The following is a 26,702-nucleotide window of genomic DNA, read 5'->3' as shown; positions in this document are numbered from 1 at the left end:
CTATACAACAGTTAACAAAGTGTTTTGGATCTTGGTTTTGCACCATCTACCTGCCTGTGTGGTACAGAAGAGAAAAAACTGTCTACCAAACTCTTGACTTTTGCCTTTTTGTGAAAAAAAAAAAAGCTTTCTGTACCCAAGCTTAGGCTCAAAAGAGCTTTGCAATGTTTTTAAAGACAAAAGTCATTTTTTGCCACTCATTTCTGGTACCCTGTCTCCCTTTAATTCCAAAGTAGTTTTTTATGAATGCTAGGAGATTAAAATTGTAATTTTAATAACAGAGCTAGTGAATAGACAGGCAACAAGGCAGAAAAACATTTAAAAGTCTTTGTTAAAAGACTGGGAGTTTGCAAAGGCATGCCAAGTCAGGGCATATGGGTGTTATGTTGAAGTTAAGGTTGCACAGATAATCTTAACCTCCTCTCTGTTGTGTAATGTGTATGATGTAGGGCTGTCGCTCTTCTGGGCATGCTGCAAAAGACATCTGTTCAGTAAGGTTTTTTGGAGAGCAATGGGAATATTCTTCCTGGCGTGATGTAGGACTGCAACAAAGCTTTTGTAACTGGCTGGCTAAGATCCTCTTTCAAATCATTATTTTTGCTGCTGGGACTTTATATTATTATTAACTATGTGTTAGATGCCTAGAGCCTTGTCTAGGCAATTTTTTCACCTTAATTACCATTTAAATTTAAATGAATAAATATTCCACAATTCCTCCCAGGCAAGCCATTCTATCTGTGTCTCAGTTTTCTCCTGTGTCAAAGAGACTCCTGATCTATTCAGGACCTTTTCAACTCCAAATCCCCAAGTAAGCAAAAGATGGATGTAAACATACACGCTGTATTCATGGTGAGGGAGGATGTCAGACTCGCCTTGGCTTGCATGCTGGGATGGAGAAACCTTTGTTGGTGGAATTAGTTTCTTCCATCTCCACAAAGGGGCAGAGGGACTTGGTGGCTTGACACCACTAGTGTGACTATCAATCCAGCTTCATAGACAAAGAAGTATGAAATACAAGTCTGATCAAAGTGTTTTGTCAAGACACTCCTGCACAGCCATATAAACAGTTTGCTTGAACTGGCCAGGCAGGTCCGCAGTGCATGTTCCAAGCTGAAGCTCACTGAAGGTGTTGCAAGGGCTCCAGTTGCCTTCAATGGGCTTTGGAGCAGGATCTGTCTGTCCAAAAGCACTTCCCTAATGCTCAACAAGGGCCTCTGGAGCTACCTGACCATTGCTGCAGGCAGATAAAATGCACTCTGCATTGCAGCACCCAGGCATCTCCCTTAGGCATCTGCCAGTTTTGCTGTGCAGACCCCGTTTTGTCTAATCTGTGCAGACCCTGTTTAGTCTAACCTGTGCCATAAAAGCAGGATCTCCTCCTTCGTCTGCTAATCCGTGCTGCTGATGCATGGGTTTCACAAAGGAAAAATGTCAAAGCAGTTTAAGAGTGATTTTAAAGCTTCTTGCCCCTGGTGGGAGCTTAACTCTGCATCCCTCCTTAGCACTCCCATTCCCAACTCCTGGGTGAGAAGCAGGAGCTCCTTTTCTTCTTCAGAAGCAGGTACTTGTCAAGGCGGGGGAGATGAGGACAGGTGTTGTGACATTATCCCACTGTTTGTGTGATCTACAGTCCCTAAGTTTAGCATTGCTGGAAGCAATCATGCACTCTTCTCTCTGTGTGTGGCTGTGTTAATACCTCTATGTTTTGATAGATCCACAGGTAAAACCCCAGCTTGTTATTAGTCCTTATGGGCCCAGCTCTGCCCTCAGACACACGACGGCAGCTCCCATCGGGCAGAGCAGCTATAGAAACTGCTAGTACTGCTGCTTTGCTGCTCTCAGCTGGCAAGCTTTTGGTAAAAATATTGCTAACGTTATCTTCCTGCACAAACTTCTACAGCTTGGAAATAGCAACATCTGACTATGTGATACAAATGGTCCTTTCTGACCTTAAATCTCTGAATGTAGAGATGGAAACTATTTTTTTTATGAGTTGACATTAACTTCTCTCTTCAGAGACGCCCATGACATATTTGAAAAGACTTTGAAGATCACTCATAATTGTATCTGGGTTTGCAATTAAACACTATATGGTCAATATTTTCCATAATTTATAAAGCTTGAATAAGACAAATTAAGTATATAGTTATGCTTAAGTATATAGTTACCATTAAATTTATAATTTATGATGCACAATAATGGAACTTAAATATAAACGTTTAGAAGACTTTATGAGCTTAATACAAAAGCCCTACCTTTGTGTAAAATCAGGAGCAGATAAAAGTTTATGATCGGTGTCTGTTCTTTTACCACTATAATGTTAGTGAGGGCATGGTTTTAAGACAACATACCAGACAATCCGTATCAAAAAAAGCTGACCACAGGGAAAATCTATGAGGATGTTCACCTACTTGTATTATTTTATGTCATGAAATAAAACAATCAGCTAACAACCTGAATCACCATCTCTGTAAGCAAAACCTGAGAGCATATGGCTACGTGCATTTCCTTAGGGCAAAGCTGGGTCACAGCATAGCACTGTTTTGAATTACAGGCACTGCCATGACATTTTTTCTGCTGTCTTCTGATGTGGAGGGAGAGGTGATGGGATTTGATTAGTTTCTATATGAGGAGAAAAGAGGACAGAGGTGACAGTAAAAAAATAAATTCAAGTTGGGAAGCCTGAGTCACCTGGAAGGTGTCAATAAAGATGAAGAGAGTGAAGAAGCTCTAAAAGAAGATCACAAGACTCTCCTCTTCAAATATGTCCAATTTTAGAAAGCAGTGGCATGTATTGAAGAGAGATCTTGAGGGAGATGGTCTAGTGGAAATCCAAAGGGGTGATTTCTTTCCACTGCCAACTTCTTTTAGCATTTTCATTACCACTTTGTGGACCACTGTTGAACCTGGACCTGAGCTGTGGGTCTCAGGTAGAGCAGGATGGGAGCTGGTGCTACCAGGTCACTTATTTGCTGCGTGGCTTGCCAGCTCTGGTGTACCCATGGACTGTACTTCCACTGGGTCGTGTCATTGGCACTGGAGTGGTTGTCAGGCTGCCCGAGGTACTGTGCGGGCTCAGTCCCAAACAGTGGGCAGAAGATTGGACATCATGTTTTCAATGTGAATGATTTGGCGAAAAGGAAGGGGGCAGCTGCTCGAGTTTTTTGTTTCACAGTTGCACAAAATAAAGGGTGCTTGGAGAGGGAGAGGCATGCCTCTTTGTGGGCTGCTTGTACACTGAAAACACAGGAATTCTTCTCCATGAGCATACGCATGTTTTAATTTTCCTTGCTGTATAGAGGATCGTGTGGTTTGGCAGCTGGAATTTTTGCTTTTACAGGAACATAATTTTATGTCTTGGTTTTGCATGGATTCTTGCAGTGCTGCCAGCTTTTGTACCCCCTTTTGGCTCCCAATGCCTGCAGCAGAATGCCACCTCTCCCTCCCAAACAACAGAGACAGATGAAACTGAGCCTCGCAGGCCGGCTGTCTGACACTCCTGCCCCAGAAATTTATGCTGTGGAGCTGGCATCCAAATAACCAGGCACGCTGTTCATGCTGACATCTGCCGCTGTTCCAGAGCAGAGTTTAGCCCTTCAATTATGCTGTCTTCGTTTGCTTCTGCGCAGACACCGCACCTGAAATATCACCTGCTCCTGGACCGCCCTCCTCTTGGAGACCACTCTGCTTTCTGGGACACCTGGGACAACACTTTTGTGGTGTCCTATTCCCATCCCCACCTGGGTAAGTACTGCTTTCCAGGTGCCTCCAGTTGCTGAGGAGCACGGGACAGAGGGGCAACATCCATACATCAGCGCCACGCCACCCTTGTCTTACCACCAGCATCAGGAAATTGTTCTCTTTCTGGACACCCCATACAGCTGTGGAAAAAAGGCTTCTCCTGAAAACAATCCCTAAATGGTCTCACAGAGGACTCTGTCTCCCTCCAGCGACTACTGAGTACCTACAGGGAATAGCCTCCTAAATTAAGTGTTCAAAGTTAGGTGGTTTAAGCGATCCCCTCAGGTTAGAAAACCATTCCGAAACTGAGATCATCTCAGCTGACTTCTTGTGTCTTGTGGGCTGTAGATTTTCACATGACACCCTACACTGAGTTACTAACGTGCTAAAATACATCTTTGAGGCAGGATAGCAAGGCTTAGAGAACTCTCTCTTTCCCCGTACTAGCAGTGTCCTCTGTCTATTAAACACATGTGCCTGCTCTTGACAAATATAGCTTTTCATATGCATTTTTTCCCTCCTCCAAGGAAGACCCCTTCAGTACACTTCTCTCTATAAAGCTACTTATGTTGTGTAAGCAAGTCTTTTTTTTTTTGATAGGCAGATATACATGCATGTGCCTGACTTAGGCTTTTGTTTTCCCCAGCATTCAAATAGTTTTTAGGTGTGCTCTCCAGTTTTTCATCTTCCATTTTAAAAGGTGGACCTGAGAACGTGTGAACATGAGACAGTGTCATGGTTGCGACACACCATTCCTGAGTTGTACAAAGATGTGAAATGATCTTTCTGTAGACACTAATTCCTTATCACCGTTTGAGAAGAGATTAGTCTTTTTTTCAGCAGTCTCAAGATGAGAATTACTGTTGAATTGCCTGTGGATTCTGAACCTCTACAAGGTTATTGCTTTTCAAAAGAACCACCACTCTGCAGGTGGTTGCAATTGCTGTCCCGTGGTGCATGACTTTACATTTGACTTGCATGTACTAGAAAATGCTTTGACTGACTCAAATTAGCTACTAACCTAGAATATGCTGTATGACTCCCCTATAACTAATGTTATTTCTCTCTTGTACAAATTTTGCCTCATCTGCAAATATTGCCAGTTGTGATTTTTTGTGTAGTTTCAGATAGTTTATAAAATATTGGAAATAATAGAGTCATCAATTGATCAATGGGAATCCTGTCAGGAAGACAGTTATTTGACAGTTTTTCCACTGACACCAATTTTTTGAGGTCTACTGACCTCAACTTGACCAGTTCCTAATTCATAATAGCGTGTGCTTCATTGATAGCCTGATTGATAGTCTTCAGTCAGATTGTCATGCATTGCTAAATCAAACAACACTGTGCAGAACTATGCAGTTACTCTTATCAGTCAACCCAGTTATCTCATAAAAACTGAAGTCACATTTCTCTGATTAAAACCATTTTCTGTAAAACTGTGAATTGGCACTAGTTGCACTGCCATCCTTCAGTTTCTTCTTGATTAATCATACATCACTTTCTTCATTATGCTGTCTCAGATTGATGTTAAATTCATCATTTAATTTTCCTGAGTAACATGACATTCTAAAAAAATCTAGGACTATAAAGAAAGATAGAAACTTTATCATGAGTGATTCAGAACCATTCTTGATACTTTGCTTAGTATAAAAAGGGTTGTTACTGGCAGTAATGTACACCTTTTGAGAAATTAAAATTGTCATTCACAACAACTCAAGATCCTGCTAAAAATTAGTATAAATAGCTTCAATCACACACCTGATATACTTTCAAAAAAAAAAAAAAAAATCATAGGAAGAGCACTGAGTTTTCCAACAGTTACTCTTCTACTATTTGCAGTCAGTGTCATCCTTGTTCTGAGGCTGAAAATACTTGAAAGTCTGTGTATAAAATCAGGCAGGTTTTGCTGCAAAGCATCAATTTTTGGTCACAGAGAGCATGATGCTGTCCTAGAAAATTACTCATTTCAAAATGTATCATGAGTGATATTTTCTTGTGTGTCTTTGTTGACATGATAGGCAATAAATATGGTCCCAAAAGCATAGCACACAAGCAAAACTATTCAAAATTGCCTGAGTATGTTGTTTGATAAATAACTAATGAAATGTGTCAACAGTTCAGATTTTGTGCAAGGCTGGAGAACAAGCAACATACAGTGGAGAAGAAGGAACAAATTACTTTCTTTTTCCCCTAAGAGCACTTACACAATAGTACTGTCAAAAAAGATTGTCTTCAGTCTACAGAAATCAATGATTAAACAAAGGTAGATAATGGATAATATGTTGGCTGAAGTATAAATCTCCAGAGCTGATTTTGCCCGTCACAAAAGTTTGGATTTTGAAGAAATGAGTGTGAAGAGTGCAAGCTTTTCTAAAGAAAGCTTTAGATAGGGCATCTAACTTTAACTGCATTTGGACTCTCCTCTGCAAATTATGGTCTGGATTTGTTGTTTAGCAAACCAATTGAGAGACTTTGTATCTGTGACTATTGCAATTCCTAAGTGGTTAAACTGCAACATTCATCAATAAATCACTGAAAAGATGAAGAACTGGAACATCATGTTAAAAGAGCTTGTGGTGACAGGACAAGCAGGTGGCTCTTTGCATTGCCTGACACTTGAAAGGTGGTAGTCATGATGCTGCCTCTGTTTTCCATCAGCTCGAGGATGCATTAGGAAAGCCACGCATTTCCCCTCATGCTCAAAAATACAGAGTGCGTCACCCCAGCTTACCTTCTGCAAGCACATTTTCCTTGAGAAAACAATGGCATCAGTGGACTTCAAGGCACAGCTGTTAGTTTTTAGTGCCCAACAGCCATATTGGATTTGATGGGTTCTTCAAAAAAGCAAATTACTCCAGAGAGCCTTCAGTGACCTTATTGGAAAGTGGCAATTTTAACATTTAGAACATAGGCTTCCCATGCTTCTTTTTTACAAAGAAGCAAGGTTACACAGAGTGAGATCATATGAATTGGGTTTTATCTTCTCTGTCCATCTTTGATCTCATGATCAAAAGCCAAGATCTTATTGTTCACCTTCATTTTGCACAGTGAACTAAACTTACTACCTAAATATAAAAGGCAGCAAGAAAACAAAACCTGACTCGATACTGTTTCCATTAATCTAATCCACACAATTCGGTGAGTTTTATCATGTTACTGACATATCACTGAAGAAATGTGCCATTTTTCTTGTATGTGCAACTAATAGGGAGCAGTGATATTTCCATTTAATTTGCTGGGGGGAAATAAGTTTACTGGTAGTGTGAGTTAAAGATATTATGCACTTTCTACTGTTAAAGATGCTTTTAATGCCTTAGTACTAAGACCTCATCAGGTTGGGTGTAGCTGGAAAGAAATGTTATATAAAGGCCCTCTGAGTAAGAAGAAGCCAGAAAGTGTAGTGACCTGAGAGATGGGACTTAGAAAGAAGGCAGGATGTAGTATTTAAGTATTTAAGACAGAGGCAGATCAGGGAGTGCGTAACAGAGCTCACAGACTTATTAAGGAGTCTTAATAAGTCTGAAGGTAGACTCAGCAGTGTCTGAAGGTAGACTCAGCAGCGTGGACAAGATGAATGTAGACTTAATTAGTTGGGACGGGTGAAGCTGAGGAGGGAGTCTGTGAGCAGTTCACTGAAGAAACGCGATACTTCATGTAAGAGGGCAGAAGGGTGAACAAAAGACGGATGCTTGTGATTTATTTGGGACACAAAGTCTGTATCACCTCTGCCTTCCAGACAAGCTGTGGGCAATGGGAAAGAAATCCCATGCTGAATGCTAAACAAACATGTTATAATAACCTAGCAGTAGCCAAAGTGAGAATCAATGTTTGGACAATCATCCGGGGGGGTTGTTGTTGTTGAATGGCTACAATATGGTGGGAAGTAGTGAAAAGCTGCCTTTGTCACAAGCGCAATATGCTGAGAGAAGGAAGGTTTTATAGGGGAATGTCAACAGTTAGTCTTAATCTGAAAACCCAACCATCAGCACCATCTGAGAAGAATGGAAAACGTAAAAGGATGTTGAGAGGAAACAAGGGTCAACACACGCCACGTCCTTCTTTTGGCAGCATGCTGTAGAGGGTTTGCAAACAAACCAAGATCTCACATTGTGAGTGGTTGCTTGTCATGACCCAGTCAGTAATTGTTAGGTATTAGGGAAAAGTGTGTGGTACATACTCGGTTGAATCATTTCTTTTCATTGCTGAAAGGAATCAACGTCCACAGCTTGTTCAGTCTGCTTCTCTGACAGACCTCCTTACAGTTGCCATCACTGCTGGAAACCCCTGCAAATGCCGAGGACAGACTGGGTCCAGCAATTAGATCCTGCTATTCAGTCCCTCCAAATCACACACAGTTGTATCATGTAACGATACTGAATTTCATTAGTGAAGGAAGACTGCTGCCCCATTGCCAAGAATAAAACCATTCAAAGTAGAAATTAAGAGTTCTTCAGGGATGCCTGAATAGCTCTGTTCTTCATGCTAGTCTCATTGTAAAATATCGACAATGTGTGTGGCAGGAAATGCCTATGGTTGTGAAAAAACACCTATCTGTAAATAAGGTTGGGTTTTTTTCATTTTTACTTTTACTAAATAAGAAGCAAAACAGCCTATTTAACTCAGCACTGTCTTCTAGTCGTGCTGCCTATTACCACAGTGCATTAATTTCTCCTTAGGAAAAATTTCTAACAATAATATAATTATTTAACTATCAGGCTCTTTCCTATTTGTGAGCAAAAACTGCAAGTAGAGTTTTACGGTTCAGTTGCAGTTGTTTAATTAACTGCATTGTTCTCCTCCATTTTTGAAGGCCAAGTAGGTTTTGGGGCAGCGAGTGAGGCAACTGGTCACTTTTAGAAAATTGAAAGGATTATCAGTTTGTTGTTAAAAATGGTTTTAAAAGAAGAAAGCTGTATTTTCTAAGGTCAGGTGCTTGTTTCAGTTAATCTCTTTTGGAAGTTTGATAGATATTATTTTATCTGGTGCAGCCAAAAAAGTAATATTTAGAGGAATACTCAGCTGATACTCCGGAGAGTGGCTAATTGCTAGTTTCTGGCCTAGCAAATATTTTTAACTGTGATCTGTAGCAAGTACCAGGGAGTAGAAAAGACAATGTAATTGTAATTTTGTTTAAAATACTTCCTTCTTCCACTGAAGCTAATTCTATCGATGAAAGTATTCACCTCTTCACAGCTGAAATAAGGTGTTATGAGTCAGTCTGTTGTATAGACTCTCAGTTTCCCCTTGGGCATCAGCCTCAGAGGTAAACTTCTGCTTTCATCCGCTTTGTAAAATCACAAAATACATGACCTGAATTTTGAAATGTGCACTTAATAAACTTTTAAATCTCGTCAATGTTTGCAAAGTGCATGTATTAACTTTGAAATCGTTATGGTTATGGTCTGATCTGTACTTCTCATCTCTAGTAAGCATTGTGGATTGCACTTCAAGGACTGAAGATCCTCTCTTGCTTTTGGGAAATTCAGTGGAAATCTTGTAATTGCTTATGCCCCATTTCAAGATGCTTTACTGCATTAAAAGAAGCAATGATCTTACAAGATCACCTCTTACAAGATCACCTCTGGTCAGAAAGTGAAGGTCTCAGGATGCCAATACGCCATAAGAAAGAGTCATGGCATTATATTTGTATGGGGCAGCAAAGCTGAATACATTCTGGCTCTACATTTTAATCCTAAAATAAAAAATACATAACCTCAGTATTCCTCTGCATTTCTAAAAGATAAATAGTCCAAAACATAAAAGTTTAATGAAATTAATGAAAAGGAACCATAAACTTAACTTCGATATTTCATATTTGTACTGCTGTAACATACTCATTTATTTATTTAATACATAACAAAAACTACAGCAGTGGTGGTGGTATGTGTTGCAGTGACTCAGGCTGAGAAAGTGAATGTCTGTATTGCAGCCTAACAGTTTGTTTCATAAGGAAATAATAAATATATGGAAAACGTGGGGATCTTCAAAACTAGATCTAAGAATGGAGGGGAGGGATGGTAGCTCCAAGCCCTAATATATAATCTTACAGCATCTAGCATCTAACATTTACCTCTACTGCTCTGGACACAGCAGGAAAAAAAAAGCTACATGTTACTTCCATCCATTTTGATCTTACTCTTTCAAAAGCATGTAACAGAGAATGGACTTTAAATTCTGTTTTATTAATTATCTGTTTTCTATTTGACAAATGTGTATGATGGGCACTTTGATACTTTCAGGAAAAGTAGCTGAACATTTAACCATCGTATTTAACAACTCTTAAGCATGAAGTCACAGAGGAAAGCTATTGTGCCCATACCCATGGAAGAAGAAGAGTTTAGCACAGAAAATAATCTTGATTACAACAATCCTTAGGCAAATGAAAGGTGATTTGATTTTCAAGTATTTAGAACTTTATTTTCATTGTACTTGACTTTCAAATGTTGGTTGCTGAATGCCAGATAAAACAGTTTTCATGTTTATAGGTTTGTCTGAAAATTCAGACAAAAGAAAAAGAAAACCTATATTTTAGGAAGAAAAACTAATTTTTTTCCCATCTTTTGGGATGAGTAATCACAAGCAAAGCAGGAGAAGGGCTGTGTGGGAAGCAGGGGCCTGGCAGCAGAAACAAGACCCTGATTCTTCATCACAGTTGCAATGAAAACAGCTTTGCAAGGGTCAGCTGGCATCTGAAATAGCTGTTTGCTGCTAATGTCCCGAACTTGATGCTTTACTCTCAGTAGCAGCAAAACTCTGTCACTGAGAGGGGCCTGGTACACTCCATACAGCTAATCTCCATTAATAAATATGGTTTTCCCTTCCAGGATTAGATTTCCTGATGTTTTCTGATGAAAGCCAGAGTAGATGACCAGTGTCAAAAGGGATGGCTGAGGGAAACTTACCCCTCAAGCTGTGCTTCCCAAAGGACGATGGGCACAGCGTACACCGAGACAGCTCTCACCTACAGAGACCTGAATCTGCAAAATCTCACCTCTTTCTGTGGGCAGGATTGGACCTGGGGTGGGGGAGGGATCGAGTAGCCACTTTTCCTCGTGAGCCATCCCTGGTATTGTTTTCCCAAACCTAGTTCTGCCTTATCTGTAATGGGAGAATAATCCGGGGGGGGGGCAGGGGGGGAAGCTCATAAATTGTGATTACAATAAAGCCTGGAATAAATTGCCCCTTTCGGGTTTTATTAATGACCTCTACAGAGCTGCCCGGTTCAGAGATTCAGCTTTTCTCCCGAGTCCCGCCGGTTTTAAGTGGCATTACACGGTGTTGCGAGCTCCGCTCGATACCTCAAACCCACTTTTTTTTTCTTTTTTTTTTTTTTTTCCCCCATAAAGTTTGCAACCAACTGTGCGCTGCCGCTGCAGCCCCGCGGTGGGCATCCCCGCGGAACTCCCGCGGGGGTGCACGGCGCGGGAGGGGGTGGACCAGAGAGCATCGGCCCCGGCTGATGGAACCGCTGATTGTGCCCAACGGAGAATAAAATCCAAGGAAAAAAAAAAGAGGAGGATAAAAAAAACAACAACAAAACCCCCCCACTTTTTTTCCCCGCTCCGGGTGATTTTTCGCATTCATTTCACACCTTTTTCGGCCGCGTCCCTGCCTCCGCACCCGCGCTTGGCGCGGCCCCCTCCTCGGCCTCATTTTGCCGCGTTTCCTAAAATTTCTGTCCCCCTTCCTCGCCCCTCGCATCACACACACCTCCTCTCCCTTTACCAAATTTCCTCCCTTTCCCCTATTCTTCGCTTTTTGCTCCATCGCGACCCGCCCCTTCCCGCACCCGCGGAAGGCTGCGCGCCGTCCCGGCCGCACATTTCCCGGTGGTTTTCCCAAGTATCGGCCAACTCTTAAAAAGCAGAAATTCTCCTTTATTTTCAGGTTTATTCTGATTTTTTTTATTTTTCCCTGCGGAGCACGGACATGGGAGAGGGTGGGGGTTGTTCCTTCTCTCCCCCCTCACCCGCGTCGCTTCCGCGTGCCATTTTTATTACCATTATTTTTTTTTGCTGCCTTTTCTGCTGTTCCCCCGCGTTTCTCCTTTCCCGCCTGGCAGCGGGGGGGCGGCTGCGGAAGCCCCCCGGAGGGGGCGGCCTTAACCCCGCCGCTGTCTCCGGCTCCGCGCATCTCCGCGGGTGCGGAGCGGGGCGGCTCCGCGCTGCGCCGCCAGGGGGCAGCAGCGCTCCGCGCACCGCCGCTCCGCGCACCGCCGCATCCCCCCCTCCCAAACTGCCCGTTAATGGGCCCGGTACCCCCCAGGTGCCTCCCACCCACTGGGGGGGGCCGGCCAGAGCCGGACCGGGGCGGGGGCGGTGAGAAGGATCCCACCGGGGGCGGGAATCCCACCGAGAGGGAGGGGGTCCCACCGGCAGCGCCACGGCCTGACCCTCCCTCCCTCCCCGTCTGTCCGTCCGTCCGTCTGTCCGTCCGTGCCGAGGAGAGTGGTCCGCTTCGTAGGTTGGTTTCTTTGTCCATTCTTTTAATAGTGACGGTGACGATCATTAATAATAATAATATTGATAATAGTAATAAAAATAAGTATAATATAATACACTATTATTGTTACTATTATGTATTTATTGCATGTATTCCTCCAGAAGGGGAGAGGCGCGTACAGGGGTTGGGCACGGACCCGCTCAGGGCCGCTTGAAAACCGGGCAGAAACACTCACGTCGGGATGAAAAACCTGGCCAGGGCGGGGAGAAAAGTGGGGGGTTTTTGTTGTTTTCCTGAGCGCTGGCGGGTTTACTCCGGTCAAGTTGGCTGGCGATGGCGGGGCGGGCAGCGGGGTCTGGCGGCGGGGGGGTGTCTCCATCATCCTGCACAGGTATGATGTGCTGCCTCCTTGCCTCCCGCCAAAGCAAAGCAAAGCAAAGCGAAGCAAAGCAAAGCGAAGCAAAGTGACTTTTCCCCTCCTCTGGAAGGAATCTAACTGCGCCCTGCGCTCCTTCCCATCCCAATTTTGGGGAACACGCGTATGAGGAAAAGGTGCTTTTTTTCTGGGAACAGGAGGAAAGCAAGGTGCTGATGGTGTCCGGGGAGAAGCTGGCCGTGGGGGGCGCGGGGGCTTCCCCACCGGGCGGGAACTTCGGCTGGGGACGCTTCCTCAACGCGTGTTGTGACCCAGGCGTTCCGCTCTTATTAGCATCTATGCTTAATAACATATAGCCGCAGATATCCTGCTGTATCGCAGGTTACAGGTCTATAGGGACATGAAATCCCCGCGGTGTGGTGTAAGAGCTGAGCGTGGGGCTGCAGGTTTGCTCCTGCACACTGCTTATTCCCACCTCCGGGTGGGTGCCCCACCACACCTGTGGGTTTAACCACTCCTTAAAACAATTTCCCCGACCCCCGCTCCGATGTTCAGCAAGTCTAGTTTTGGGGAGGAAAAACAAAAAAACAAGCGGGAAAATAGTGGACTCTTGAAAATTTTTCCTGTCGTTTCCGCACTGCTTGGGGAAAATGATGTCTTTTAAAAGTGTCCGGAAAGCACACACACGCCCCCCCCCCCCCAAAAAAAAAAAAAAAAAAAGGTTAATTGAGGCAATTCATATAACTCTTCGTTTTCCTCTGGTGAGAATAGCGATCTCAGCTGAAACCGGACAGCGGAGCTCGGGGAAGAACCGTGCGATGCTCCCGACATTCCCGGTTGGGACGAGCCGGTTGGTGCCTTTTTATCAGGGAAACCCCCCCTCTCGTGTTTGAGGCCGGCCAGGCTCACTCACTGCTCCCCTCCTTCGCTCCCACAGAAACCACGGAGGTATCGGCGTGTCCCTCCCGCCGTGGGCACCCTGCGGGCTCAGCGCACACTCGGGAGCCCCGGCTTTCGGTTGTGCCCCGGGGGGGTGCAGGGAGCAGAGCCGAATTGCATCTCCGTGCAGACGGGAGCAGCTCAAGGACTCTTCTTGCTGCGGCGGAACCCAGCAGCATCTTGGTTTCGCCTGCAGTGGGAGCAGGATCTTACTCCGATTTTGCAGAGTTCAAGTCAGACGTGCACAGCCAAGGCATGTCCAGAAGTTCTCGTTTTATTACTTAAGCACGTTTTTATAATAACGCTCCTCTCAGAATTTAAAAAAAAAAAAAAAAAAAAAAACAAACAACAACAACAAAAAAAACCCTACTTCCAAAGAACACAGCAAACTTTTTATCCTCGTTTTTGAGACTCAACTCAGTTCTTCCCCAGGAAATGTGTGCCCTCGCCTAATGCAAGTTTTGCTTGAGTCCTGGAGTCTGCCTTAACTTATACCAATAACTAAGCAAAAAGAATATATTTTATGCTTACGATGTACTTGAAGTGCTTTCGTCTAGTGAAGAGGAGGACGAAACGTGTCCTGTTTGAAGCCGAATTCTCCTCGGGGGTGCCGCGGACCGACCCAGCACCCCGATTCCAGCTCCCACTGCCCGGACAGGCGGTTTTCAGAGTGGCCTAGTTTTTTGCTCAGAAATGCAGGTGTACTGTTCGCGAGGAGAGTTCTGGGGAGCGAAAAATCATTAAAGGAAAGACGGAAATAGAATTAAAGCATTTCACTTCACCAGACTAATTAAGCAGGATTTTAAATGTTCTATCCCCATTTGTATGGCGTTAGCCTCTTGGCAAGAGCTTTTTTTCTGCTGAGCATTATGTTCCGTACAACTGCACTACTGGAACAATCTAATAAATTGGAGAGTAAACAATTTTCACTTCAGCAGATCCCCCCGCCCCTTAAATTCCTTTGAAGAAGTTGAATATCTTGCCTTTACCTGCCATACGTATATATATGTAAGTCTAACAACAGATGAGTTTGAGAGCTACAGTTTAAAACAAATAACCACATACCCTTGTGATTTGAACAACTGGGCCAAATTCTGTCCCTTTAAAATCAATTTCACCGATTTGAATGGCTTCAGAACCAATTTGGTGATTATTCCATGCTTAATAATCCATTTTTTTCTCCGCTTGAATTCTTAGAGGTCGATAGCAGCTGATGCCTAACATCACTGGAACTGATCTGCCCAGAAAGACCTTAGCTGGTTTTTGAAGTCGAAAACAATTTTCATGTATCCCTATTTAAAAAAAAAAAAAAAAAAAAAAGAAAGAAGAAAGAAAGAAAAAGCACGCTGGCATTGTCAGTGTAGCTAGTAACTGCTCTGCAGAAGAATAAACCTGAGTGTGACAGCGTTCGGAAAGATGCAGACACCAGAGAATGGGTGGTCCACACAAGAAAGTGAGTACATGTAATCAGTAGCAGTGGTTATAGACAGGGTAAGGAAAAAAAAAAAAAAAAAAAAAAAAGCAAATTCAGGAGCTTGCTTGTTCATTTTTACGTGCTTCAGGTAATGGCACATTACAGCAAGAATGCAGGCAGTTGTTCTGACGTCAACCCTTCTGATTTGAAAGGAAGTCAGTTCTAACATGTTTTAATTTCTGTTTTGAAAATAAGTAAATTAAAGGGTAAACGTTTCCATGCTCGTTAGAATGAACAACATTATTCGATGGAATTTATTTTGATAATTTAAAATAATAGTAATTTTCAATTTAGTCTGACTTAGCTGTTTGCATTTATTGTATGAATCATTTTATATAACATCAAAATCGATATGAAATTAAAGACAATTTCTGAACATAGTACAGGATACTTGCAATACTTTTTTTATATTAAAACATCAAAGATTTATTTTTATTTTAGTGCAATCTGTTTTTAAATATAATGTAATTCTTAGTTATTAATTTTATTTCGATATCATTAATACAATCTCTCATTACATTATTTGTTTGTTGGGATATAATATATAAAAAGGTATATACTTATATTATTATATATTATGTATTATGTATAATAAAGGTATAAAACATCCCAAAATGCGTTGGCAAATATTAGTGTTTTCTATTTTTCACTCTGTATAAAGACGAAACTTCTATAACCCTACAGAAACCACAGAAGCCTTGCTTATGTACTGTACTCTGCTCCAATTAACTATACGACAAATCATATTTTTCCGTCACTTGCATTACAAAGGGTAAGAAGGCTTAGAATGATGCAATCTCTGGCATTCAATCTCTAGCAAATCGCAGAAGATGTAGCAACTACAAACGGGGGGATTTGATCCCGGACACGTTGCATCGTCCCTGGCGAGGATCGATGCAAAGAGATTTTCGACGAACCTTTAGGAGAAAATCTCCAAAAAACTATTCAGACGAGGAATTAGAGGGGTAATCAGTATGTCTGCAGCAGTGAAAGTTTGGAGAGGGTCCGGGGCGAGTCCCCCGCCAGCCCCAGCCCCTCGGACATCGGTGTGCTGCGATCGTGCCCCGGTAAGAAGGGAGGGAGCTGCAGCTCATCAAGCCTCCTGTGTAATTAACCACGGGGCCCTGCCTTGTTGCATGTCCCCGGGAACCGGCAAGACCCTTCCCCGATAATTAATTATTAATCAGTAGGAATAATAATATTAATAACAACACGAAGAAGAAGGAGGCGATGCCAGGCGCGGGAAGAGCGATGCGCGCCCCGGCAGCAGCCCCACTCGCGGGGTGGGGGCCCGCGTCCGGGCGGGCAACCCCCGAGCCCCTTTCTCCCTCTTTTGGCCCCAACCCCGAGTCCCCCTGGGCCCCAAAGAGGGGGTGGGTGGGTCCCGAAGGAGGGGCCGCCCCAAAAGACGTGTCCGCGTCCCCGTTTGGGGCGGGAGGGGGGGAGTGGGTGGGAAAAGCCGGGGCGAAAGGGAGGGGGGATCCACGTCGCAGCCCGGTGTGGGGCAGCACCCGTGGCCGCCCCCCCTCCCTCCATCCCCCCCATCCCTCCCTCCCTCCGTCGCCCCTTCCCTTCTCCCCGCCCGGCTGCTCCGGGCGAGCAGGGCTGGGATGGAGAAGCCTCCCCGACCGCCGGTACCTGGTGAGCGGCTGCGGAGCGGGGAAAGCGGGGTAAGTACCGGGACAAGGGGTCCCACGGGGGATGGAGACGGGGGGGATCGGTACGGCAGCAACCCCAGACGGCGGCGGGGGGATCTGGGAATCCCTCCGCCGCCCTCTTTTTCTCCTGAACACCCCTCAATTCCTTACCTTGGGTGATAAATCTTATTTACACGAACAGAAGCCATTGGATTACAAGCCTGATCACCTGATGGGGGCTTACCTATGGGCTCGTTAAACACGCGCACGCACACCCACGGGAGTCCGTGGGGGCTGCCCGCAGCCTGAGCATCACACCGCACCGGCACCGGGGGCGGGGGGTAGGAAGGGGGCGACAGGCCGGGCGAGTGACCCCCCTGGGGAGAAATCAGAATAAATGGGGTGGGGGCGAGGTGGGAGGGCGCGTTGCGGTGGATACTCGGGGTGGTATGGTCTGTCCTGGAAACGGGATGGGGCCGTGAGAGGGGGGCACGGTTTTACCGCCTGACTACTTTCTGCTCCCGCCGAGGGTCTTTTTGGGGGTGTGAAAGGGGGGGGGGGGGGGGGCTTGGGTCCTGTAAGGCTAGGTGGAGATGGGGTGACCGCCCTTCCGTCCGTCCATACGGATCTGTCAGTCCCAGGCCACCGAGCCGGCCGACAGGACGGCGGGCTTGCGTCTCCCGATCCCGTCCTTCCTCCGCAGCTCCGTTTCTTGATTCCCTCATCGCTACTGAAAAGCTGGGGAAGAAACAGGGGTGGGAGGGGGCTCTCAGGGCGAGGGGCAGACCCGGGGGGGGGTCTGCCCGAACAGGGCTGCCCCCGGTACCCGGGGCGGCGGATGCTCTGGGGGAGCTCCGAAACTTTTTGTCAACAGGCATGCGCAGCGCTCCCATTAAAACCACCAGGTTTTAATGAGGCTGATGAGGTCCCGGCTAGCGGAGGGGGGGGGGGGGGGGGGGGGGATGCTCCGGGAGCGTGGGAACTGGCCCCAGCAGCGGCGTCCTTCTGTCTGTCTGTCTGTCTGTCTGTCCGTCCGTCCGTCCGTCCGTCCGCACGGCACAGCGGAGAGATGCGATGCCGCCGGCCCGGCCCGATGCGGCGGGAATGAGTGAGATCCGTGGTCGTCATTTTACTGTCAAAATAGTCCTCGGAGGTTCCGGGAGTCACTAGGGCAATAGAACAACACCCTTCCCAGAAGGAGAGACGGCCAAACAGACAAACTTCTCCTCCCCGGCTCTGGGCCGGCTGCGGGCAGGACCCCTGCAGGCCCTCGGGGTTTTGTCGTTGCTTTTAATCTGTTTTTCCACCGCCCCAAGCGAGACCAGTGCTCGGGTAGCCACTAGGTCTTTCAGCAGAGATACCTTTGCTCAGGGGGACGCCTCGGTCTTGCTGAGGCATTGCGGGGGAATAATTTACACTCGGATTTTGCGACCTGGGAGATTCGGGCAAGTTTTTGTTTGTTCCCCTCGGTCTGCGCCGCTGGCAGGGCGGTGCGAGGCCCCGAGCCGGCACCTGCGGCACGGCAGCTAAAACCCGCGAGGGGCAGCCACGCCACGCGTGCTTTTGCAACCGCATATGCCAGCCACGTCGCCCTTTAATAGAAATATTTGATGTTCGTGCGCCCACGAAAAAGCCCAGCACGTTGGGTTTGTTTGGGTTTTTTTTTCCGGTGCTCCGAAAGAGCCGAGTTATTCTTTTCTCCGCTCTCAGCCTGTTGAGATATGAAACAACCAAAATTCCTAGAAGGAGATCTGGGAAATCAATTATCGCAGCACATCGCCTTTGCGGAAGCTTGGCTAATGAACTACCAAAATAACAAAAAAAAAAAAAAAAAAAAAAAAGTGGCGGTTAATCCAATCAAACGTAACCTCCAACTTCTCGGGAGTGCGTCCTCCTCCTGGCTACCTACCGCGACGAGAGCTCCTCACTGCCATTCCTTCTCGTAAAAACTGCCTTTCGGTAACACCAAACCTTTAATTTTCATTATTTTTATTAAAAAGAGGAAGGGAGAATCGGGGAAAGGCAAAACCTCTTACGATCACGTAGCGAGTTTTTCCGAGAAAAAGGTCTTTCCACGCAGCACCGGTACAAATTAAATAAAGAACGGGGACATTCTCCCGGGACGAATATTGAAATATTACCTTTCCCTGGGATATAGCAGCCGCCCTGGGGTTCGTAAGCCCAGCTTTTCTTCAAGCAGGCACCCACAGAGCGAGACCATATTTTGGTCCCGGCAATTAACACGCGAAGAGCGAAGGCGCGGGGGTGGGAGCGAGAATTCCCCCTCCGTGTGTGGAAGGTGCCCTTCGCCGTGGGGGCGAGGGGAGCTGCCCGTCACCCGTGGGATGCTCTGCCCGCAGGCAGCCCATCATCGCTATTCCTCCCAAGTCTCTCTCTATTTTTTTTTTTTTTTTTTTTTTGGTGGAGCAGAGCCCGGATGAAGCGGCGAGGGGTGGGATTTGGGGAGAGTGAGAGGAGCCGGGGTCCTGCCCGCTCCTGTTCCTGCTCCTGCCCTCTCCTGCCCGCGGGCGGGCACCGGCAGGTGCCGCTGTCCCCCCGCCGCCGCCGCCGCACCGGGGCCGGGGCCCGGGGAGCCGCAGCCTGGGGCCCTCCGGAGCAGCCGGGGGGGGGGCACGGGGGGTGGGAAAGGCCCCTCCGAGGAGCGGGGTGCTGTTTCCCCGCCTCCTGCCCGCCTTTTGTCCTCCTCACAAGCGGGGTCCGGCCTGCCGAGGGGACGAAAAGGGGGGTGAGGGACAGAAAAATTAAAAAAAAACCCCTAGGTTTACTACTCTCCGTGAGGCCGTAATTATGGAAAACAGCGAAATATCCGTGCCTTTCAAACCTCGTCTTCATTAACAGGTTGTTTTACGCCCAGCGATAAACTGATTAGGAAAAGCAGCAGAAAAGCCACGGCGAAAACGGGGCTCATTCCCCTCCTGCCGGTGCTGAAAGCCAAAATCACGGCGTGCGTGGAAACTCAGCTGCTGTGGCCGCTCATCCCGGGCTGAAGTTGGCGTTCTGCATGTTCACCAAAACGCCCCTAACAAAGAGTTTGCTGTACATCACCCCCCAGAAAACTCACCATTTAGCGATTTTTCGGAGTCGGGATGAAAAGTATTGCAGTTCTCGCCCCCTCTTCTCCTGCCGCTCCTCTTGGTTTCTACCTTTCTACCTCTAATCAGATGTTTTTAACCGGAGAGAAGGGGTATGGCTTTGGGGTTTTCTTTATTATTTCCAAAGGAGCTATACCGTGAGGTGTATTCACACTGGAAGCTTTTGTGTAAGGATTTCAAATTATGATTTATTTTGTGTGTGTGTGTGTAGGCAGCAAGCTCTAAATTCAGCTTTTTTCCTTACTGAGAAATGAAAAATTATTTTTCTCACGCCAAATTTCTGTTACTTCACCTAATATTATATGTTTGCCATTTTATATTTTTTCCTTTCAGTATTTAAATCTTGAGGGGGAAAAAAAAAAAAAAGAAAAAGAAAAAAGAGACATTCCTCTATACCTGCATCTCCACTCTTCTAAAATAATCTGTAAACAATGCCAAAACATATATGTTCAACTGTAGACCCTATCGGCGCATTTCTGATTATTTGCGGTTTGATAAGAAGAGAAATAGAGAGGGCTGCAGAGACGAGGGTAGAAATCTAAGTGTAAAATGCTGAATACTCGGTTTAGAGGAGTCTAGGTACTAAAAGGATTGGCGAAAAAAAAAAGAAAAAGAAGACGGGGGGGGGGGGGGAATAAGAAGACGAGGGGATGGATTTATTTCATGCATTTATTTATTTTCAGCCCGGCGCCCCGTCTCATCTCCGTGGCTGTAGCGGTGACCCCAAATCTGAGCATTATCAGTGCTTTTATGCATTCATTAATTTATTTATCTGTCTATCCTGGGCCGAAATCTGTGAAACTGCCAACTTCGGCGGCATTTTGAACACATCGGGCGAGCCGCGGAGATGCGCAGCGGAATATCCGCGCCCGTATTTTTAGCTGTAAAAAGCCGATAACGCAGGGGCGGAGGGGGTATTTATTGTTCTTATTCCGCCCGTCGAGTTCACGTTCCGGTGGCGAGTGGCGGAGGGGAGGCAGCCCTCCCCGCGCTGCCTGTGGCGCAGGCAGCGGTGCAGGCAGGGCGTGGGAGGGGCGCGATGCCCCCCTCCGGGGCTCATCCAAACGCCGCCGCCGTCATTCGCGGGGCCGCCCTACGGTAACGCGAGGCGTGGGGCGGGGGATGCTCAGGCGTGGACCCCCAGCGTCCCGGCCGTGGGGATGCGGCGGCCCTCCCCGTCCCGTCGGGGCGGCGGCGAGGCGCGGGGTAAGCAAGCGGGGGGGGGCGGCCATCGGGAGGATGCTCTGCGGGGACGGACAGAGGGACAGACAGACGTACGCCCCCCCGCGCTCATCCTTCGCATTTTGCATATGCTAATGCGGGTCGTCAGGGGAGGGAGAGATGCACGTGCGCTAATTAAAGGCGGGGGAGGGAGGTTGGGTTGGCGTCCGCGGGCCGGGAGTCCCCGGCATCCGCTGCGGATAAAAACGTGTAGAAATGGCACTTTCCTAATGAATTGTTGCTATATGTGGTAAGGTAAGAGCTAACCTAACGGGTGATGGTGTCAGTTTCCGTTGTGGGGTGTTTTTGGGTTGTTTTTTTTTAAATGTTTTACGTGTAACCATCTGACCACTTTTTATTGGGTGACACATCAGTGCAGGGCTTGTGAAACCGGAGCGAAAGGTAGCGCTGGAAATACTGTAAGAAACGCCAAAGAATTAAAGTATACATGTAGCGAAACAGGCACTGAGTAATACCGACCAAGCACGATACTCTGGCTCTTTATTTAAAAAAAAAAAACAACCAAACAAACAAAAAAAACCCAAAAAACAAAAACGTGCATGACAGTCTTTGGGGAGGGCTAATTTTTGCCCTACACATTCATGCAGGTAAGTCATTCATAGTGTAACTAATTATCTATGCATGCACTTACACTTTCTTTTTTTAAGAAAAAAAAAAGAAAGAAAGAAAAAATGAGGGGAGGAGGGTGTTGCTTTTTTTATGGAATGACGTTGCTCATTTAAAAACATAACATGCCAGGACTATAAAAAGAGTGTAATCTTCTGTTTTTAATCAGAGTTAAACTACTCATCTTTCTTGTAAGCATTTCGCCATTAAGGCAAACCAAAATGTGTTCACACTGTTTGTAATGCAATTCAAGGCCTGCAGATTTTCGGATACAGCAAATGTAATGCTACCGGCAATATTTTAAAATAACCTCTAAAAATGCTTTTTCTGTAAAGAATTAGATAGTGGGTTTAAAGCTACACACTCTAAAATGAGGTGTAACACATTTAATAATGTAGCAGTTAAGACAGAACACACAAAATGTCTTCCTCAGAGGAAGCTCTCCGTACCTGGGTCTACACATTTTAAGAGAGGATTTTGAAATAAAAGGTTCCTGAAATCAAGGCAGATATAAGTGCACTTATAGGCCGTAATACAGCAATGAAATAGTATAAATCCTTTGAAACAGTCCCCATTACACGCATTACCTATATCGCCTTATACCTTAAAACGGTTTTGTTTTGGGTTTGTTTTTTTTTCCTAATACGAAGTTAATTAGGCGATCAAACTTCCAGTTTGGAGCCATCGTTATGATAGCTGAGCAGGGCAATGAGATCCTCCTGTCCTCTTAAGACCCAATAAGCATCTTGTGCACCTTGATTTGTAATATTAGCACTGTGCATATTTTCTAACCTTATACAAACAGAAGGACGGAGAAAAGGGAATATAAAGACGCATACACAGCAGAGTCTCGCCGAAACCCGGGGGAATCTAAGAAAGGAAAGGGAGGAGGGTATTAAAAAACAAACAAACAAACAAACAAACAAAAAACCCCCACAAAAACCAAAAAACACAAAAACAAAAAACCAAAACAACCCCCCCAAAAAAAACTGAAGGGAGAGATGAAAGGAAAAGCGAGAGCCTGTAACTTTCAGTAAATTAAAAAAAATGCAAATATACCTTTACATATGCATCAGTATTAAAAATAATACACGCTGGAGCCAACAGGAGCAGCAGGAGGAGGAGGAGGAGATGAGAGGAGAATGGCGCGGCGGTGGAGCCGCACCGGAGCCGCCCGCTCCCCGCCGGGCTCTTCTCGGCCCGGATTGCTCGTTTCGGGGATGTTTGTTTTGTTGATGATGATGATGATGATGATGATGCTGTTGTTGTTTGGAAGGAGAGGGGAGGCCCGATTTTCTGTTCCGTTAATTGGGATCTTCCGCAATAGGGACGATCGCTCCGGGAATCCGCGGTCTCTTCTCCGAGCAGCCGGATTTGCATATTCTCCTTTTTTTTTTTTTTTTTTTTTTTATTGCCCTAATTTCCTTGGTGTATGTAAATGTAGCCGGACGTACAGTGTGCCTCGAGCTGACGTCAATGGACGTGACCTCGCCGTTAAACCTTGAACGTGAAGAGGGGATGGGGGACGCGGGGCGGGGGCGGAGACGCTACGCGCTGCTCCGCATTTTGCCGCCCCGCTCCGCGCCCCTGCCCGATTAAATGCGCACTGGCAGCAGCAACAGCAGCGGCAGCCCGCCCGCCCCCCCGCCCTGCCCCAAAACAAAGCCCACCTCCCCGGAACGCCGCCGAGCCCGTTCTGCCTTCTTTTTTTTTTTTTTTTTTTAATGAGACGTTATTTGCCGCTTCTCTTCATCAGGCGGCGAGCGGGAAATAGAAAACTCCGGGAAATTAAAAAAAAACAAACTAGTATTAAAAAATAAGAAATCCCCCTCCTCCCTCCCCAAAATATTGCATGACACAGGCGCAGCATCCCTCCGGGCAGTCCTCCGCCGGGTACCGGGGTGACGGGGCTCGGCGCGGGGGACCCGGCCAGGGCGAGGGAGGGGAGGCAGGAGGCCAGAGGAGCCGGAGCGAGGGCTGCAGCCGCTGGGTCTGGCCGCAGACCCCCCGCTCTGCTCTGCAAGTCACAGTCGCTCTCCTGGCTCTGCAACGATACCCCCAGCTCGGGAGGAAAAGCGGTGTAAGCAGGGACGCGGTGTTTGGCGGCGGAAAGTCACCGGTACGAGGGTAACAGGGGGTGGACGGGAGCGCTGTGGGCTCCTCTTTCTCTTCCCCCTCTCCCTTTGGAGACGCCGCGGTGTGTAAGGATGTCTGGAGAACTTTTAGGGCCAGGGGAGTTTCTGCCGGGGAGGCGGCAGGATGGAATAGGCAACCGGAGGCTTGGAAGCGAGGGGTGTTCTCCGTTAGGATCCGAGTTTCTCTCCTTTTTTTCCTGCCGTTATTATTTATTTATTTGTTAGCCTGCTGCGAGAGGTTCCAGACCATCCCTCTGGACCTTGGCACGGTCGCTCCTAGACCAAACCAGCGGCACCCACGCACACGCACCCGCACCTCCTCTCCATTGAAGCATCTCGACTAAAACTTAAATGCCCACGCCAGAGAGTGGAAACGCGAGTATGTTTCAGGCCGGGCGGAGCGGTGCGGACTTTTATAAATCCCCTCAGCAGTTTTTATAAATCCCCCGGTTCTCTCCGGTCTCGCCTTTTGGTCCTCATAGAGCTCCCTTTGTCCGCCGGCTGCCCCGGGGGACCGCGCCGGCAGGGGATGCCGGGCTGCAGGGGGCTGCGGCGGGCTGTCCCCGCTGCCTGTCTGTCTGTCTGTCCCCGCTGTCTGTCCCCGCGGAAATCCGCGCCCGGGGTCGGCGGACTGCCTCCCAGCTCCCTGCAGCCGCGCTGCGGGCGGGACACCCGCCTGGCACCATACGCATATATATATACACACACATAAATGTGTATGTGCGCGGGTATAGCATATATATATATATATTCATTTTTGAGCGTCGCTCCTCCCCCCGCCCGCCCCTCCCCCTCGCAGACCCCCCCCTCACACAAACACATACCCACACTCCTTGACACCTGCCCACGCAGGGCCGGGGCGTCGTGTAAACCCCCCCCCCCCCCCCCCCCGAGTGGGGAGCCAGCACAACACCCGCCCCGCCCCGGGCAGGGGCAGGGGCGAGCCGTCCTGCCGCCCCCTCCCCGTGTACCACCTCCCTCCATCCCTCCTCCATCCCTCCTCCATCCCTCCTTCCACCCCTCCCTCCCCGCACACCTCCCACTCCGGCGCACACCCAAACTTCTCCCCGCCCGCCCCCCACCCGCTCCCTGCCCGCCTCCCGCGCCCTAAAACCCAGCCGGGGTTTTTGACGGGCGTTTGCACGCTGTTTCCAAACCCGGAGCGATGGAGGAAGAGGGGACAGAAGGAACCGGCAGTGCTTTAGGACACCCTCCTTCCAGCGACGAGAGGTCACGCTACAAGTTTGCATGACAGCAGGCATGGGAAGAGAGTCTTTTTTTGTTAGTACCATGATTTTTTTCTAATTTTTTTTTTTTTTTTTTTTTTTGCTGCCATTGGCCGGCTGGTTGGTTTCGACAAAAGTTGCACAAAATGGAAGTGCCTCCCAAAAACAAGACTGGGAAGAAACTGTTCTTCAGAAGTTAGCTGGAGGAAAACGCCGTATAAAACTCGACCTTTTGCTGCAATTTTTTTTTTTTTTTTTAAGTTTCCAAAGAAATGTGCGCTTTCCTTCTTCTCTAGGAAAAGGTAGCCATTGCTCTTCTTTAGACTAGACATTTCTAATTTGTTCCGTCTGTCAGAATGGGACTGTGAGAGATTTTGGTGCAAATTCATTATCTCTGGCAACGCATAACGTATAGTAGGAACTGAAAAAGACCGTGGCAATGGATGAACAATAGGGCTTCAGTTCATCAGCAACAAAAGCGTTGGGGAAATTGGTTGAATTTCAGAGCACGTCCTCCTCAGCAGAGAGGGCTGGACTAGACCTTGGCCAACCCCCCCAAAAAACTTGCAGAGCCTCACATACAACACTTCACTTTCTACTCCAGGGCGTAGGAAGCAATATGGAAAAAGGAAAAAAAAAATGCTAAACCCAAGGCAACTTTCGCCTTTCTCTCCCGTTTTTCCTGGATGGAAGATTTCTAACTCTTTCAGAGCCGTTCACGCAAGAATGACACCGTGGAGCTAAGCGGCAGTTTTAAATAGGGATGGCGAGGGGAAAGACGTGAATTTCTGGAGACATGAAAGAGCTTTCTCTGCTCCGAAGGGGCTCGGCCGTGGGGATCTTTGTTTGCCACCGGAGGCTCAGCTCGCCCCCAAGATCTGGTGTCAAATCTTTCTCTGATAAAGACGAAGAAATGTAAGTATCGTGGGATGTGTTTGTGGGTGTGTATGTGGGATAGACTGATCCTGAATTCCCTGCAAAATTGGGAGAGCTGAGCCCCGGGCAGGTCGGGGCTTCCCTGCTCCGTGTGAGCCCGGGCTGGGGCCGCCTATCCCGGGCAGCCGGAGCGGGTGGCCTCGGCGTGGCTCCGGCCACTTCCACTCGCCCCCGGCGAGGGAAATTTGATGAACAAGGCAGGGTTTATGACTTGACACGAGGGCTTACGCCGGTTGGCCGATTTTGTGCGTCTGATGCTAAACCTGTTGGTCGTGGGGCGTAGTTAGGTGCGGGAAATGTTAATTATCCAAGCACACCGCCGGAGAAAGCAGAGCTGTTTTTCAGAGAGTATTTTTGGCAATGCCCGGGTGCCCTCGGAAGGTGTGCAGGCATAGAAACAAACACTCGCAAGGCTGGGGTATAGGCACTAACTTCTGTGGCCTCTACATATTCGAGCTTTTAAAAAAAAAAAAAAAAAAGAAAGAAAAGGAACAAAAAGGGGGGGGGGGGGTGGAGAAAGAAAAAAAGAGAGAAGCCGAAGACATATCTTGCAGCTGGCCGGGGTGCAAGGGATTGCTCGCTGCAGTCGCTGCCTCCGCCCGCCGTGGGTCACTGGGAGCAAGCAGCCATCACTTCCCGAGTTATCCAAAACGCAGTCCAGTCAAAACACGCACCCCTCCGCCCGGGGGGTGGTTGATAAAGGCGTGATGATCCTGCCACTCTTCCCCTCCCGGCCGATGCGGCGGGCGCAGCGGTGCAGGGTGCGCCGGGCCCGGCTGAGCCCGGCTGAGCCCGGCTCAGGAGCGCACCTTTGGGGGCGTCGGGGAGGGGG

Source organism: Platalea leucorodia (genome assembly GCF_965183815.1).
Source record: "Platalea leucorodia genome assembly, chromosome: Z".
Lineage (NCBI taxonomy): Eukaryota > Metazoa > Chordata > Aves > Pelecaniformes > Threskiornithidae > Platalea > Platalea leucorodia.
Note: the sequence above shows the minus strand (reverse complement) of the source record.